We start from the raw sequence: 18,167 nt of genomic DNA, 5'->3' as shown, positions 1-18,167 counted from the left end.
AGAGAGAGAGAGAGAGAGAGAGAGAGAGAGAGAGAGAGAGAGAGAGAGAGAGAGAGAGAGAGAGAGAAAGCGAGAAGAGGAGGAGAAAGAGATATGTGCCTCCACATCCTACACACAGGGAAGAGATATGACGAAATCCTGTCTTCGTTTTGCTAACGCTGTGTGTGTTTGCGTGTGTATCAACCTGACCTTCTGCATGAATCGTTCTCGGCCAACAAACTTCCAGTCAGAAGCTTGATTCGTATTTTCCCAGAGATTCTAATTCACTCCAAATGTAATATTCGAGGTGTTGAATCATTGTTCCATAAAAGTAAAAAATGTGAACAATGTGAGTGGGTGAGAATATGCGCGTCACTAGAGCAGCTGTCATTCTGTTAATCTGAACCATTGCAATATTACCACCATAGGCTGTCCCACAGTTGCTAATACCTTATTCAGTACTCTATTCTGAATAAAAAATGGACACAAGTGATATTGGCTCTTTCAATGAATCTTGAATCCTCACATCCTTTCTCCTTCCCTGCTTCACAAAAGTTATTGGAGTAGAACATCTGAGGGGACGGATRTTGGACTTTCTCCAATACGGCTGAGAAGGAGGCGAGGAGATAGGCTCTGAGGAATCAAAAACGGGCCTCGGGGGGAAAAAAGGGCCTCGATGCTTGAGGCTCTCAATGGAGATTCATCAGGGTTTATGCTTTAGTGTGTTGGAGTCTCTTCTCCATTCACTTCACTAAAGTATCTGTGTAGTAAGACAGTAACTGTCCTCGTCATTACCAGGATTACCAGGACACACAGGATGCTAATTCCCCTAATCCTGATTCACTCCTTAGACCCCCTTAAAGACTGACATACAGCCTGAGTCACAAAGTGGTATAAACGAAACTAAATCAAGTTCAGTTTCACCTGCTATAACACTGAACGTTGGTCAAAGTCTCTCAGTGCAACACGGGATGGCAGGGGAGTAGAACGTCAACAGTGCACTTTTATGTCGTCATACACAAAGGGTTTTAATGAATGGGTGTAATTACTTTCCTTTTGAGCGAGAAACTGAAGCTTGAATGGCTCTGTCTATGACACCGTGTTGGGCGCAACAGCGGTTGTCAGAAGTGAAACTCGGCAGGTTACGTGGTGCTGAAAAGATTTATTTGAAGAAAAAAAACGGGCTGCAGTGCTAACAATACATGTTGAGTGTTTCGGGGAGAAGTAGGAACCATCAAGTTGGAGAGAAGAGAAGAGGGTTTGCTCAGCCCTTGTAAGAGGCAATGTGCTATACTTGTATTTGCTTTGCATTTAAACATATAATATGTGCTGTTATATTTATACACAGTGAAATATAAATACACCCGTGCTCCTTCTCCGCTCCACCTGCTTCTCCCATATCTACATCACTTATGTCTTAGTAGCCTACTCAGGGTTCCCACCTTGTTTAGTTAATTTCTTCTTATCTTTATGTTAACTAGGTGACGGCCTAGAGAGAGAGAAATGGGAGTCCTTCTGTGTTGGGGCCTGGCGGTGAGAGTGAATCTGTGGAGGCGTCTGTTGAAGCTTGCTTATAGCACTAAATATTTCTAGACAGTAAGTGTTATTTGTGCCTGCTTCCCAATGCTTTAATTGGTGGGCAATATGTGGCAACTGCTAGCCACAGTGACCTCTTACTGCGGTACTGCCTGGCTTCAAGGGACATTCATAATAGAGAACCACACAACCACGCGCGCACACACCACTTATTGGGAAGGTACCTGTACGACCGGATGACCTCCGGACGAAGCTTTGACTGCCCCGCGCGGCTGCCTCTGTCTCGTAGTGGGACGGTGGTGGACTTGGGTTGCATCTCGATCTGCAGACTGTACGGGCCAGAGCAAGACCGGCGCGTGCCAATCCAGGGGCCAGGGAGCTATGATGAAGAGAGGACCGGTGCTTGGTATTTTGTGGAACATATAGATTATAATAATATAATATATATATACAAAGAAGATGATCTACAGAATAGCCTTGGTCCCAGCTGCATGAGCCGTAGCAACTCTTTCTATAGCCATCATGCAACTTGGACATATATGCTTGGCATGAAATGCAATGACCGGAACCAGAAAGGGTTGGATAAATACAAACGTACACAGAACCCCAGCCAGCGTACACAGACAACGCACCCACCCGCACGTCAAAGATGGATCCGTTTCACGTCGATCCAGATCTCTGTTTTCTCTGTTTTATGTCCCTGATCCTTTCCATTTCATCATTGGCTCTGATCTAATCAATTGAAGTCATAGCCCTGATGTATGTCATTCCTAAATCCTGGGCAATAATGGCTCTTTGGATGAAAACTAAAATGAAACTAAAGTGAAGAGAAGCATGTGGTCTGGATAGTCTGGCTGTGTTTTTTAAATCTTGCTGTGACAGGTGTCGACAAGTGGACTCGTAGAAAAAAGGGTTCCAAAAGGTTCTTCAGCTGTCCCATAGTGAAACCCTTTTTGGTTCCAGGTAAACCCGTTTGTTTCCAGGTAGAACAATTTGGGTTCCTTGTAGAACCCTCTCTGAAAGAGTTCTACATGGAACCAATAAGGGTTCCCCTATGGGGACAGCCAAAGACCCTTTTAGGTTTTAGATAGCAATTTTTTTTCCTAAGTGTGTGGAGGGGGCATAGTCATTTCAGCAGCAACAACTATACAACATGCCTAAGGCGTTAACATAGTGCATTGGTGGTATCAATAATACAAGTAGAGCTACAGTTGAAGTCGGAAGTTTACATCACCATAGCCAAATACATTTAAACTCAGTTTTTCACAATTCCTGACATTTAATCCAAGTAAAGATTCTTGTCTTAGGTCAGTTAGGCATCACCACTTATTTTAAGAAGGTGAAATGCCAGAATAATAGCAGAGAGAATGATTTATTTCAGATTTTATTTCTTTCATCACATTCCCAGTGGGTCAGAAGTTCACATACACTCAATTAGTGCTTGGTAGCATTGCCTTTAAATTGTTTAACCTTGGGTCAAGATGTTTCGGGGTAGCCTTCCAAGTTTCCCACATAAGTTGGGTGAATTTTGGCCCATTCCTCCTGACAGAGCTGGTGTAACTGAGTCAGGTTTGTAGGCCTCCTTACTCGCACACGCTTTTCAGGTCTGCCCAAAATTTTCTATAGGATTGAGGTCAGTGCTTTGTGATGGCCATCCAATACCTGGACTTTGTTGTCTTAAGCCATTTTGCGGGTCATTGTCCATTTGGAGAGCCCATTTGCGCCAAGCGTTTAATTTCCTGACTGATGTTCTTGAGATGTGGCTTCAATTATCCACATAAATTTTCCTTCCTCACATCCAACCGTGCTTTTGTTCTGCGGCTTGCAAGCCTCCCTTTTCCTCCAAACATAACGATGGTCATTATGGCCAAACAGTCTCATTTTTTGTTTCATCAGACCAGAGGACATTTCTAAAAAGTACGATCTTTGTCCCCATGTGCAGTCTCTAACCGTAGTCTGGCTTTTTTATGGCGTTTTTGTGAGAGCAGTGGAGCAGTGGCTTCTTCCTTGCTGAGCGGCCTTTCAGGTTATGTTGATGTAGGACTCGTTTTACTCTGGATATAGATACTTTTGTACCTGTTTCCTCCAGCATCTTCACAAGGTCCTTTGTTGTTGTTCTGGATTGATTTGCACTTTTCGCACCAAAGTACATTCATCTCTAGGAGACAGAACGCGTTCCTTCCTGAGCGGTATGACATGTGTGTGGTCCACAGTTTTATACTTGCATACTATTGTTTTTACAAATGAACGTGGTACCTTCAGCATTTGACAATTGCTCCCAAGGATGAATCAGACTTGTGGAGGTCTACAATTTTTTTTTCTGAGGTCTTGGCTGATTTCTATTGATTTCCCCATGATGTCAAGCAAAGAGGCGCTGAGTTTGAAGGTAGGCCTTGAAATACATCCACAATCACCTCCAATTGACTCAAATTATGTAAATTAGCCTATCAGAAGCTTCTAAAGTCATGACATCATTTTCTGGAATTTTCCAACGCTGTTAAAGGCACAGTCAACTTAGTGTATGTAAACTTCTGACCCACTGGTAATTGTGGAAACATGGAATTATAAGTGAAATAATCTATCTGCAAAGAATTGTTGGAAAAATGACTTGTGCATTGCACTAAGTAGATGTCCTAACCGACTTGCCAAAAGTARAGTTTGTTAWCAAGAAATTTGTGGAGTGGTTGAAAAAACGAGTTTTAATGACTCCAACCTAAGTGTATGTAAACTTCCGACTTCAACTGTATCATCAAAAATCATTGAATCCCACATAGTCCTTTATTTTTAAATAAACAACTAACCAAGTAACCAGACAACTGTCTGACAGATCCATGGTATCTCAGAAAGTGTCACAGCTGGCCACTCATAATATCATTGTTCAGATGTTGCGAGGGAATTAGCCTATATTCCCATGTGAAGACTGCAGTGATAGTGAACCAAAACAAACATTTGCGAGACAATATTTCKCTGCACCGGATGCCTGTGTAGCATAAAACCCCTGACATAAAGGTCGGCCYTGAAATGCAATCTCTGGCATCCTCTTGAAACTTTCAGGGTGTTTGTTGACCCAAAACGAACTGATTTCCCCCTCTCAGGCTTTATCTGTGCTGGCCGAACATGACATCATGTTTAGTGGCCAAAGAGGAGGGGGGGGCACATGGCAGCACGGGGAAGCCGGTTGTGTGATTACCCCACCAACTGTTTCCTTAAGCAGGCTTGTCACCATCACTTCCCTTCTCTGCATTATCTTAATCAAACATTTGATTTCCAACAGGAAAGTCTGCCAGGGCAGGAAAGAGAAAACAGAGAAAGGGTCGCGGTGAACTGAAAAGGTTGCCTTGTTAAGAAGGGAGTCTGTCTGTGTGTGTGTGTGTGTGTCTATCTGTGTGTATTGTTTGTGTGGGGGTTTCCATGGTAACAGGGCACATGTGCTACACTGCTCCTCCCTGCGAAATATGATTTATGAAATGTTTTGTATCTTCAAAGGGAAGCTCTCTTGGAAGCGATACAGCGACTACGTTTCGACTGCTGCCTTTCGCTGCGGTCTATGAAGACGAGAACTATTTGGCACTTGCAATAAATAAACAAGTGTAATTTTGGAAAAAGACAAGACAAAACCTGGGATGGCAAAATAGCGGTGCAAGTGGAGGAACTGTTTTCCGTGTGGGAAAATAAAGGAGTAGACCTTGGGTTGGATGTTAGTCCATAAATCTTTTGAAATAAGTAAACACCTCCATGAGCATCATTGTCTTTTTCAAGGCCTAATAACGCTTAACAATGCTGCCTTATGTTCTAAGTGACTTCCCTGCCAACGTCAAAATTTGTTTGTTTTAAACTGCTGATAATAAATTATTATACAGTACAATTAATTGACCCAAGACTTCCCAGTCCAGCAGTATTTCATTTCCACCTACCTGAGGTAGGGCTTTGGCTTGGACCAGGAGTAGGGTTGCTGGGGCACGTCTAGGAAGCCACCACAGTAGCTCTCCTTCTTGAAAGGCAGGCGGGAGATGTAGTCCCCCTGGAGGAGCTCGCTCCCAGGGCCCATCTCCTCTCCTCCCGGCTCCGTCTTCAGGCTCATCGTGGGGCTGTGGTCTAGGTTGGTTTTGCGGGCCTTGACGGGGATGCCCTCGCCCATGTCGACCACTCCGTCGGTGGTGAGGGCGTTGATGGCCGCCACGATGGCAGAGTTGGTGTACTGGTTGGTGTTGGCCAGCCAGCTGTCGTCTGTGACGCTGACCCTGGGCGAGCCGCGCGGGGAAGGCGTGGACGACTGGTTGGGCGAGTAGGTTGGCTGTCTGTAGGTGGTGCTGTTGAAGCTGTATTTTCTCTTCCCCACGCCAACGCCGCCACCTCCTCCACTGCAAGCCGGGGAGTTGGGCCTGGAGCTTCCACAGGGCCCCTGCCCCGCCCAGCCCTCCTCGGCTTGGGCCCCAATCTGGGGGGAGGTAGAAGGCGAGTGGCGGGGGGAGGTCGAGGGGGGGCCGAGAGGAGCGTGTGGGCAGGAGAGGAGAGAGGACGAGCCTTTCGGAGAGACGCAAGGAGACTGCCATGGCGAGTTCTGGGGTGAGTTGTCATAGTTGTAAAAGCCGGACTCGTAGGACGACGCATCCGAGTTGCAGCTACGTGATGACACGCTGCTGGCCGGGCTGAGGCAACTGGGGTCGCGGTAGCCATCGGCGTTTGGCAGCGTCAGGGTCACGATGGAGTTGACCCCCCGCTTGTGGTGGACGATGTGGTCCATGGTGCTGCTCTCCTCCACCTCCTCCTCAGGGTACTGGTGGTAGGCTGTGATCTCGATGCGAGGACTCTCCAGGGCCGGGGCCCCGTTAGGCCTCAGGCCGTGGGACATGTAGTAGCCCTGGACTGGGTTGTGGTTGTTGTGATCATGGAGACCGTAGCCTGTCTGGTGGCAGGAGGACACGGAGATAATGGGGCTGGACTGCATCGTGTGGTACTGGGTGGCCAGACAGGGGTTTCCCATGCCCAGTGGCAGGGACAGGCTGACGTTTGGAGTGTAGCTATATGCATCTGGAAAATACAAACACACGAGGGCATTGTAAATATTGGCATATAAAAAWTTGTTTTTACAAAGTTGATGCTTTGTAAAATGCACCTTTTCTCACTTCTAAATCCAAGACATCAACAGTATTTTTCATAGAGTTTTGGTAACAATTTACTTTAGGTCACCTATGTATTCATAAAGCCTTTATAAAAGCTATATTACAGMTCATAAAACATAGCAGGCTAGCAGATACCCATGGACTTCCAGTCATTGTGCTAGTGCTAGTTAGCATTAGCTCTCAAAACTACCTCTAACTTCTTTCATACTGGACACAGAGACATACAAATGGCATCCACGAGTTCATCTGACTTTGGGGAAGTAGATAACGGGCTGCATTGGCAAAAATGCCAAATGATCKTTTAAACCCTACGTCAATTGAACTGATCAAGGTCCAATGAAATGTGTGAGATATCAGCATATTGTTAACAGTTCGTCTGGAGCTGTGCAGAGATCCAAGGTGTGCTCTCTAGACCATCGGACCTCCTCCAGCAAAGCAGTGCCGGATACCTTATTTGATTGATCGCTTCACTCGCTGAGTGAATTAGGGCTCGCCCATGTTGAACGCTAACAGCACTCTGCTCTGAGCTCGCGATTAAGTCAGAGAGTTTACAGCTGCTGAGGCATCGCACACATACAGAATACATGCTCAGGCACAAATGGTTGGACACACATTCACGCTGCACACATAAGCACAAATACATACAGTACATACACACATTATCTGCCCACACGACGCCACGCACGCACGCACGCACGCACGCACGCGCACGCACGCACGCACGCACGCACGCACGCACACACACACACACACACACACACACACACACACACACACACACACACACACACACACACACACACACACACACAACACACACAACACAGAAACAGGACAACAGCGGCAGCACTTAGTGAGCAAACCTCCCCTTCTGTTATGATTTTACATAAGAAAGATCTTCATGCCCCTAACATTTACTTGAACAATTTACACAATTGTTACAATATAATGCGTTCTGTCTGATAAGGGTCATTTTACTATCTCCAATGAAAACCAACCAAATGTTGTGCAGTGTACTCGAGTAGGGCAATCCCCTTCCAGCTTGTGTGCTATATTCGTTAACCGCAACTCTGCGCAAACAGCACATCACATGACATGACGAGCCTGTCATGCACCACAGAATACGTGGGTAGACTGTCTAAAATTAGTTCACGACAGACTATTTCCAGAAACAGTGGCAGGTCAAATTCTAATTGTATCTAGCAGGTCATAAAGTTCATTCTTTTTTGCTCAATGAAGCAATTAACAGTAGTATGAAACTTTATATGCACACAAACTAACATTAGAGCACATTGTGGTGGAGAAAGCAAAGGAAGGGCACTAAAAAAGCTTGCAATTATAAGGGAAGCAAACATAACTACATTATTCGATTTTCTCATATCTGAAATCATAATAAATGACAAGCCTAAATACCACTATGTAAATTATTCTGCTAAGCAAAATACAAAACGTGTATTGTCCTATCCTTATTATGGTAGCCTATGTAGCCTACGTAGTCTAAGTAGCCATTGTATTATTAATTACACACCAAAAACATGAACAAAGCATGTAAATAAGATGAAAATAATCACACCAGGCTCAACTGCATAATGTACAACATACACACAGAGCAAAAGAAATCCCCCAAACAGTTTGAGCAACCACAAGTTCAGGAAGACACACCAACCCCCCATCCAGAGATCCGTCACCACCCACCTCTGTCAGGCCTGTGGCCACACTCTCCCCCTTGGCTGTACTCAAACAAAAAGTTGAAGTCAAACTCTGGTTCTTCACGAAGGGAGCTCATCTTTGCCTCAGCCGAAGGGTGATGAGAACAGCCTCCAAACACATCAGCTCTAACGATTGTCTGTGTCTGTCTGTCTCTGTCTGTCTGTTTTGTCTTCTTCTTTTCTCTTTAGAGATGCTGATGTTTTCCGGTGCTCGTTCCTGACAGACCCTCCACGAGTGCTGAGGATGCAGATCTCTTTCTCACTCCACCTAATGTGACTTAGAGGAGGGGTGATACACACCAACTGACTACAGGGCTGACTGCAATTTGATTTTCCCTCTTCCGTGTGTGTGTGTGTGTGTGTGTGCGTGCGTGTTTCTAACACATGAGCTACATCCACCCACACACATCGGGACTTTCACTCAATTGTGTTATCTCTGCCGATCTTGAGCTTTGCATTTCTGGGTTGCATCTGCTGAATGCTGAACTAACAGTGACAGATAGCAAATTGGGGGGTGAAATCTCTATGGAAGTACGATATCTCAAACCCAAGAAAAACAATCACTGACGCTCTGTTTCAGTGACTTGCTTTCAGGGATTGTTTATGACAGTGAGTAATCGCATCTGCAAATTCATGGTAATATTAATATTAATACTGTATACACGTTTGCAGTTTAAAGTGACTCACATGGCATGCTTTTCTCTCTCGTCACCATATTCCAAACGGTTTTAACTCTGATTTTGTTATTACCATCCATAAATCCTTTTTCCCAGCACATGGGACCAAGTCAATCTGTATGTCTCTAAATACAAGCTGGTTTCATTCACACAGATGGTGGGGTTCTGCTAGGCCCAGACAGAGTGAACCTCAGGAAGAGCTAGGTGGACACAGACAGTCATCTGTAGGTTCAGAAAATCAGGGGCTTAGTGGCTTGCAGTCAGTTATCACAAGCACCTTTTTTGTGTGTGGCTAAGCCACCGTAGAGACAGGGGTTGTGTGCGTGTAGGCATGATGGTACAGGCTACCATACTGGGTCACAGAGAAAGAAGTCTGACTGTGTGTCTGCAATACTGCAGTTGTCAGCAGACTGGTGAAGCAGAGTGGTTATGCATATACCCCAGCCAAGCAAGCTACACACAGAAAACACACACACACACACACCCACACACACACACACACACACACACACACACACACACACACACCACACACAACACACACACACCACACACACACACACAACAACACGCGCGGCGCGCGACACGCACACACACAGAGACGCACATGTGTCTGCTATTCATTATGAGTCTGACGAGGGACTGAAATGAATAATAACACAGCCCCCACCAGTCCACGTCTCAAAACCTCAAAGGCAAATTAAATCCCCAAACCACAAAAAAAGTCCATGACATCAGCACTGGAATACTTCTGTAGCCTAGGCTACTTCATGAATTAGGTGGCAAACCATGAAAACATACATAAATAGTTTCAATCAACATGGTCAAATAAATGCATTAAACTGTGGGATGTGAATGACTGATTATTGACAATAAGGTCATTGTGAAACCTGGAGGGGAAAAAAACACAAATTAGTGTATCCTACTAAAAACAGCGTTCCTTGCACTCAAATGTTGCCTACACGTTGCTATAAAAGTGTCACCCGCGCATTTCGGGCTCTGGTTATCATATGGATTCCGTTCACCGTGTCAGGTATTGCGCGGCTAGGAGACTCKTGTACTGAAAACACCGACACCTATTGGTAACTGAAGAAACCTTCCCAAACCGTTGCAACTATTGTAGTGTATAACTTGATAATAATACGCATGATTTCATTTATAGCAACTGACGATTTGAGAGTCGTTAAAGTAAACATGAGACAAGCAAGCACTGCAGTCAGATAATAACTTTTGAACATTGCCACGTCAAATTAACGGAAAATATAGGCTACACAGTAAAGCCGGTTACCTTCTTCTGCAGACTTCATCTCCGTAGCGAGAGAGGTGAGAAACTGCAATCCTCTTTCCTTTCCCAAAGCCGCTGGGAAGACTGGACCAAAGTTGAATTTGGAGCTGAGTCTCAAACAGCTGGTATCCTGCATTCAACAAGCGATTGGTCTACTTTTGTGGTTGTGACGGTTGGCAATAATATCACAGGCAGTACCATATGAGAACTGAGAAAAAAAAACGAACTATTTTAGACTGTAGAAATGTGCATTAATCAAAACAAAAAGAAACGCATTATTTGTCAATAAAGAAAGTAAACTCGAATGCTGATTTAAGATTCATTCAAACACTTTCATCCATGTGACAGCACTCCAATAGAAACTGAAATGGAAAAGAGAGCAGAGTATGCGCAAGGCTTATCTTCACAGCACTTCTCACACACTCGGGGTAGGTCTGATGGTTAGATGAGTTTTGCTGTCGTTTCGTTGTGCTTTAGCCTAATTATGATTTCCAGAGACTCCCGGTAGCTGTGACACAGGGCTTGTCAGAAGGGGCTGGCTCCATCCCTTTTAAAGCTGGAAAACACCTCCTGTTCAGCGCGCCGCCCCTCTAGGAATGACGTTACCGCTGCCTACTAGCTCCTTTCTGGAAGACTGACGATGCTTGATCGAGTCCGCCAAGGGATTCCATTGTTGTAGACGTGGGAAGGAGTCGGGAGGTGTTTTGGAAATCCTCGACTCTTTATTTGGGGCTTTCATTGCTCACCTTTCAGGTCAGTTTGGGCAGTTTTGAATGCAGATATCCTAGTTCAGGAGTATTCTACCTGAGGTCCGAGGCCCCTTGGAGGTTCGCTGATGCACTGCAAGGGGTCCGCAAAAATATATATAAAAACTAAAGAAAGTGGAACCAATATTTTGTATATATTTCAATGTTGTTATGAATATCGTTAGCAACAACAGAATAAAGACATGTTTATTACATACTTACAGTAGAAAATAGGATAATATCTTCTTTCTAACTTTCTATTTCTCAACTGCTAATATTGAGGAAATAGCCTTGGTCACTGGCTGCTAATAAGCTTTCTTGACTTGGACATACATTTTTGCCAACACACTAACCTTTGTTTAACCAGCTAAACAGCTGCTCTTAGAGAAAATGTGTTTGGAGTGACCTTTCTAGCTAATAGGCTATGTGTCACGATCGTCATAATGATTGGACCAAGGCGCAGCGTGCGTAGACCGTGGATCGTCGCCGGAGGAACCTGACCGTAGATCATCGCCGGAGGCTCTGGACCGTGGATCGTCGCCAGAGGTTCCGGACTGTGGATCGTCGCAGGAGGCTCTGGACTGGGAACCCTCGCTGGAGGCTCTGAACTGCAGACCGTCGCTGGAGGCTCTGGACTACCGACCGTCGCAGGAGGCTCTGGACTGCCGACCGTCGATGGAGGCTCCGGACTGCCGACGGTCGCTGGAGGCTCCGGACTGCCGACCGTCGCTGGAGACTCCGGACTGCGGACCGCCTCAGGAGGTTCCGGACTGCGGACCGTCTCAGGAGGTTCCATACTGTGGACCGTCTCAGTAGGTTCCGGACTGTGGACCGTCGTTGGAGGTTCCGGACTGTGGACCGTCGTTGGAGGTTCCGGACTGTGAAACGTCGCCGGAAGCTCTGGACTGGGAACTGTCGTCGGAAGCTCTGGACTGGGAACTGTCGCCGGAAGATCTGGACTGGGAACTGTTGCCGGAAGCTCTGGACTGGGAACTGTTGCCGGAAGCTCTGGACTGGGAACTGTCGCCGGAAGCTCTGGACTGGGGACCGTCGCTGGAACCCTGGTGCGTGGGGCCGGCATTGGTGGTACCGGGCTGGTGACACGCACCTCAGGGTGAACGTGAGGAGCAGGCACAGGACGTCCTGGACTGGGAGGCGCACTGGAGGCCTGATGCGTGGGGCCGGTACAGGTGGCACCGGGCTGGTGACACGCACCTCAGGGTGAGTGTGGGGAGGATGCACAGGACGTACTGGACTGTGGAGGCGCACTGGAGGTCTAGAGCTGGCACAACGCATCCTGGACCAATGACCACCTTCGCACGGCAAGCGCTGGGAGCTGGCACAGGACGCACTGGGCTGTGAATGCGCACTGGGGACACAGTGAGTAAAACCGGTGCAGGATGTACTGGACCTTGAAGGCGTACTGGAGACCAGGAGCGCTGAGCCGGCACAACCCGTCCTGGACAGATACCCATTTTAGCACGACTAGTCTGGGAAGCTGGCACAGAACACACCGGGCTGTGGAGGCACACTGGAGACACGGTGCGTAGAACCAGAAAACATGGCACCTGAATGGTGACCAACTCCACACGGTGAGTACAGGGAGTTGGTTCTGGTTCCCATCTTGGCTCCGCCAACCACCCCGTGTGCCCCCCCCAAAAAAATGTTTGAGGCTGCCTCTCGGGCTTCCGTCGTGGCCGCGAACCCCGGTGTCGTCGTTGTTTCTCCCTCGCTGCTTCTGTCTGCTTCCACGGCAGGCCTTCGTATCTCTCCAAGACTTCCTCCCAAGTCCAGGATATTCTCTCCTCAACCTCCTCTAAAGACCAGGATGCCATCTCCTCCCGGGCACGATGCTTGGTCCAGTTGTGGTGGGATCTTCTGTCACGATTGTCATAATGATTTGACCAAGGCGCAGCGTTTAGTAAATGTTTAGTAAATAATAAACTCACCAAACAAAACAGAAGAAAAACGAAACGTGACGTTCTGGGCTGCTCACAGGCAGCTACACAAAAACAAGATCCCACAAACAACAGGTGGGAAAAGGCTACCTAAATATGATCCCCAATCAGAGACACCGATAGACAGCTGCCTCTGATTGGGAACCATACCAGGCCAACATAGAAAATGAAAAACTAGAATGCCCACCCTAATCACACCCTGACCTAACCAAATAGAGAAATAAGGCTCTCTAAGGTCAGGGTGTGACACTATGTTAGTTTACACTTCCTCTTCCAATTATAATGTGGGGAGGTCATATTAATGAAAAACAATCAACTAAACCTATTTATTTTAAAATATTGTGGCAGCCGGGTGSATGCACGCTGACATTCGTGTGGCTGGCTGGCGGGTTAAGCGAGCAGTGTGTCAAGAAGCAGTGTGGCTTGGCAGGGTTGTGGAGGACGCATGGCTCRRGYCCGAGTTTGTACGGGAGTTGCAGCGATGGGACAAGACTGTAACTACCAATTGGATATCACGAAAAATTGGTAAAAAGTTTTAAAAAAACATATAAATAATAATAATACAAAAAAATTCTAACGTATGATGGGGATCCCAGGGTCCCTGGGCAAGAAAAGGTTGAAGACCCCTGGCCTAGTTCATAAATAACTTGAACATCCATAGCCACAGTTACTAGTGTATGACCTCATTAGAATTGTATTACAACATAAAAGCCAGGTGAGTGCAAATAGTATTGACCTGGGTAAAAAAGTGAAAATATACTCACTCCACAAATACCAAAACTAGACTAGCCTAACCTACCATATATATTACAGAGGTCTTGATTGTACTGAATATAAATGCAACATGTAAAGTGTTGGTCCCATGTTAGATGTTTTTCCATAAGCACAAAAAGCTTATTTCTCAAAAATTTTGTGCACACATTTGTTTACATCCCTGTTAGTGAGCATTTCTCCTAAACCTCATGATCATTACACAGGTGCACCTTGTGCTGGGACAATAAAAGGCCACTCTAAAATGTGCAGTTTTGTAACACAAGACAACGCCACAGACGTCTCAAGTTTTGAGGGAGCCTACAATTGGCATGCAGAGTGCAGGAATGTCCACCAGAGCTGTTGCCAGATAATTGAATGTTTATTTCTCTACTGTACGCRACCTCCAACGACGTTTTAGAGAATTTGGCAYTACGCCCAACAACCACAGACCACGTGTWACCACACCAGCTCAGGACCTCCACATCCGMCTTCTTCACCTGAGGGATTGTCTGAGACCAGCCACCCGGACTGCTGATGAATCTGTGGGTTTACACAGCAGATGAATTTCTGCACAAACTGTCAGAAACCGTCTCAGGGAAGCTCATCTGTGTGCTCGTCGTCCTCACCAGGGTCTTGACCTGACTGCAGTTTGGCGTCGTAACCGACTTCAGTCGGCAAATGCTCACCTTCGATGGCTACTGGCACYCTGGAGAAGTGTGCTCTTCATGGATGAATCCGGTTTTCAACTGTACCGGGCAGATGACAGACAGCGTGTATGGCATTGTGTGGGCGAGCGGTTTGCTGATGCCAATGTTGTGAACAGAGTGCCCCATGGTGGTGGTGGGGTTATGGTATGGGTAGGCATAAGCTACGAACAACGAACACAATTGCCTTTTATCGATAGCAATTTGAATCCACAGAGATACCATGACGAGATCCTGAGGCCCATTGTCGTGCCATTCATCCCCCGCCATCACCTCATGTTTCAGAATGATAATGTTGTCCATGTTGCAAGGATCTGTACACAATTCCTAGAAGCTGAAAATGTCACAGTTTTTCCACGGCCTGCATACTCACTCACCAGACATGTCACCTATTGAGCATGTTTGCAATGCTCTGGATCGACATGTACAACAGCCACCCAAGTTCCCCAAATATGGTCAAAGACTCCAGTCACCCAAGCCATAGACTGTTCTCTCTGCTAGTGCATGGCAAGTGGTACCGGTTGGCCAAGTCTAGGTCCAAAAGGCTCCTTAACAGCTTCTACCCCCAAGCTATAAGATTGCTGAACATTGACCCCCCCCCTTTGTTTGTACACTGCTGCTACTCGCTGTTTATTATCTATGCATGGTCACTTTGCCCCTACCTACATGTACAAATTACCTCGACTATCCTGTACCACTGCACATGTACTCGGTACCAGTACCCCCCTGTATATAGCCTCGTTATTGTTATGTCATTTTATTGTGTTACTTTTTATAAAATGTTTTACCTTCGTTTATTTAGTCAATATTTTATTAACTCTATTTCTTGAACTGCATTGTTGGTTAAGGGCTTGTAAGTAAGCATTTCACGGTAAGGTCTACTWCACCTGTTGTATTCGGCGCATGTGACAAATAACATTTGATTTGGAATATCCAGCAACTTTGCACAGCCATTGAAGAGGATTGGGACAACATCAACTCCATGCGAAGGAGATGTGTCGCGCTGCATGAGGCAAATGGTCACACCAGACACTGACTGGTTTTCTGATCCACGCCCCTACTTTTTTWAAAAAGGTTTCTGTGACCAACAGATGCATATACTGTATGTATTCCCAGTCAGGTGAAATCCGTTGATTAGGGCCTAATTCATTTATTTAAATTGACTTATTTCCTTATATGAACTGTATCTCAGTTAAATCTTTGAAATTATTGKATATTGTATGTATATCTTGTTCAGTGTAGTTTGTTTGCAATAAACATATAGGCCTACTAGTGTAGGCAATTCTGATCTTTTTTTCACTAATTGGTCTTTTGACCAATCAGATCAGCACTGAACAAGAGCTGATGTGAAAAGATCCGACCAATTAGTGGAAAAAAGATCAGAATTGGGCTGCCTGTGTTGACGCACACATACAGTATAGGCCTACAACAAAAATAACAGACTTGACTTTGGTATTAAACAAAAGTACATACTGTAAACTAAACTGAATTAACTCTTAAGTAGAGTTCTCAGTCGAAACCCAGGCTTCAATTAGACCTGGCTCTAACCCAGCAGCATGCCAATCTGTCTGCTGTTTGAYGACGAGAATTGCAGGTTGGCAATGTTGTAGCCAATCATTTAGCCTAAAATGTCAAGTATTTACCTCGATTTGCCTCCTTATTGAAGAGAGTTTTCTGTCCGCTTCCTGGTCAGAGGTTGACAGTCAAACAGTGGTGCATTCTGGAGCGCAAGGTTTATCCTGTTTTGCGAGTATGAGTGCAAAGGTTACCAATTCCCAAGGGGAGGACATGTTTGTATCCCTGAGCTATGTATGTTAAAATCATGATTCAATCACTTTTGTTGACATTCATCATGTGTTACTTGAATGTGTAGAAACCTAGTGGTAGCCTCTGTTCCTTCGGTACTTTACATAGGCTACCACTTGCCTATTAGCAACACATTAGCAACAAAAAAAGCTTTAATAACACATGATTTAACACATGATAAATATCAACAAGTCATCGTGACATCTTCAAGTTCGTCACCCACCCTCACCCRGTCCGTTGGCTGGTTGCGCCTGTTGGTCTGCCATGTACGGCGTTACCTAGTTTAAATATCAACAGTACTGGCACAGCAACATAACATTTGATGTTAACACTTGATTTACATCATCATCAATATTCAGTCTGGTTGGCTGATATTTAAATATATTTAACCAGGCAAGTCAGTTAAGAACAAATTCTTATTTACAATGACGGCCTGTGTTGTTTAGGGGCAGAACGACAGATTTTTACCTTGCCAGCTTAAAAAAAAAAATGGTTGTATTTTCACCAATTTTTTTCTCCCCAATTGGTAGTAGTTACAGTCTTGTCTCACTGCTGCAACTCCCGTACGGACTCGGGAGAAGTCAAGAGCCATGCATCCTCCAAAACACAACCCAGCCAAGCCACACTGCTTCTTGACACAATGCCCACTAAACCCGGAAGCCAACCGCACCAATGTGTCGGAGGGAACACCGTACACCTGGCGACCGTGTCAGCATGCACTGCGCCCGGCCCGCCACAGGAGTCGCTAGTGCACYATGAGACAAGGATATCCCTGCCGGCCAAACCCTCCCTAACCCGGACGACTCTGGGCCAATTGTGRGCCGCCCCATGGGCCCTCCGGTCGCGGCCGGCTACGACAGAGCCTGGATTTGAACCCAGAATCTCTAGTGGCACAGCTAGCACTGCGATGCAGTGCCTTAGACCACTGCGCCACTCGGGAGGCCCCTATGCGGGTACTATTTAATGAAGCTGCCAGTTGAGGACTTGTGAGGTGTCTGTTTCTCAAACTAGACACTCTAATGTAATTGTCCTCTTGCTCAGTTGTGCACCGGGGCCTCCCACTCCTCTTTCTATTCTGGTTAGAGACAGTTTGCGCTGTTCCTGTGAAGGGAGTAGTACACAGCGTTGTACGAGATCTTCAGTGTCTTGGCAATTTCTCGCATGGAATAGCCTTCATTTCTCAGAGCAAGAGTAGACTGACGAGTTTCAGAAGAAAGTTCTTTGTTTCTAGCCATTTTGAGCCTGTAATCGAACCTACAAATGCTGATGCTCCAGATACTCAACTAGTCTAAAGAAGGCCAGTTGTATTGCTTCTTTAATTAGCACAACAGTTTTCAGCTGTGCTAACATAATTGCAAAAGGGTTTTCTAATGATCAATTAGCCTTTTAAAATGATACATTTGGATTAGCTAACACAACGTGCCATTGGTTGGTTGCTGATAATCGGCCTCTAATACGCCTATGTAGATATTCCATTAAAAAATCTGCCATTTCCAGCTACAATATTAACTTACAAAATTAACAATGACTACACTGTATTTCTGATCAATTTGATGTTATTTACTGGACAAAAAAATGTGTTTTTCTTTCAAAAACAAGGACATTTCTAAGTGACCCCAAACTTTTGAATGGTAGTGTACATAAAACTATCCACACAAGCCACTAGCCAGCAATATATTAAGAGTTAGAAGATTATTACTATTATACTGTGAAGTTATTATTTAAGAATGTAAGAGCATTTAAGATAAATCACAATCAGAAAAATGTTGAGCTAGCTAACTTTCAGAATTACATCAATCAACATCAGTGATTAGCTGATAGCTCACCCTCTTTTCCGGTGTCAATCATGTGTTTAGGAGGCACTCTAACTAGCTGGCTTACAATTTGTGAT

At 45.5% G+C, this 18,167-nt stretch overlaps 1 pseudogene; it reads right to left on the bottom strand.

Moving 5' to 3' along the window:
- Nucleotides 1-10,870, bottom strand: part of LOC111959177 (nuclear factor of activated T-cells, cytoplasmic 1-like) — a 75,061-nt pseudogene extending 64,191 nt beyond the window's left edge.
- Between the last annotated feature and the right edge of the window lie 7,297 nt (nucleotides 10,871-18,167).

The sequence above is a fragment of the Salvelinus sp. IW2-2015 genome, linkage group LG35 (assembly GCF_002910315.2).
Source record: "Salvelinus sp. IW2-2015 linkage group LG35, ASM291031v2, whole genome shotgun sequence".
NCBI lineage: Eukaryota > Metazoa > Chordata > Actinopteri > Salmoniformes > Salmonidae > Salvelinus > Salvelinus sp. IW2-2015.
This window is presented reverse-complemented; position numbering and strand designations above follow the sequence as displayed.